We start from the raw sequence: 526 nt of genomic DNA, 5'->3' as shown, positions 1-526 counted from the left end.
TCTGGCTCTTGGGCCAGATCCACCCCCAAAAGGGTCCAGTCCTTGCAAACCGGTCATTAATTCCAGACCAGAATACAGTCTGAAAAAACAATAAATATTTATTATGGTCACTTTTAAAGATATTGAATGTTGTCCAAAATATTGTTGCTCACCAGCTTCAGTACAAAATAATCTGCATCAGACTTCTAACCTAAAACAATATTGGTAGACTCCTGTTACTAAGGAACTGTTCAAATATATGTATAATAATATAATATAATATATATAATATATATAGCATAATATATGCTACATAAAGATGCTCAGTAGACAAACTGGACACTGATGTGCTGCATGTAAAATGATCACACTCAGCCGGATTGATTTCACACTTTCAGAGCTACATTAAAACAAGTTTACTGTTTACTGGCAGTCCTCCATTGATTATCAGTGTAAACTCTTCCTGAAAATACAGACCAGAGTCTCTGTGTGCTCTTTGTTCACAAGCTTCGACAATATAATGAATTCTCTGGTACACACTTTACTA

Source organism: Lutjanus erythropterus, chromosome 9 (genome assembly GCF_056507025.1).
Source record: "Lutjanus erythropterus isolate fLutEry1 chromosome 9, fLutEry1.hap2, whole genome shotgun sequence".
Lineage (NCBI taxonomy): Eukaryota > Metazoa > Chordata > Actinopteri > Lutjaniformes > Lutjanidae > Lutjanus > Lutjanus erythropterus.
This window is presented reverse-complemented; position numbering follows the sequence as displayed.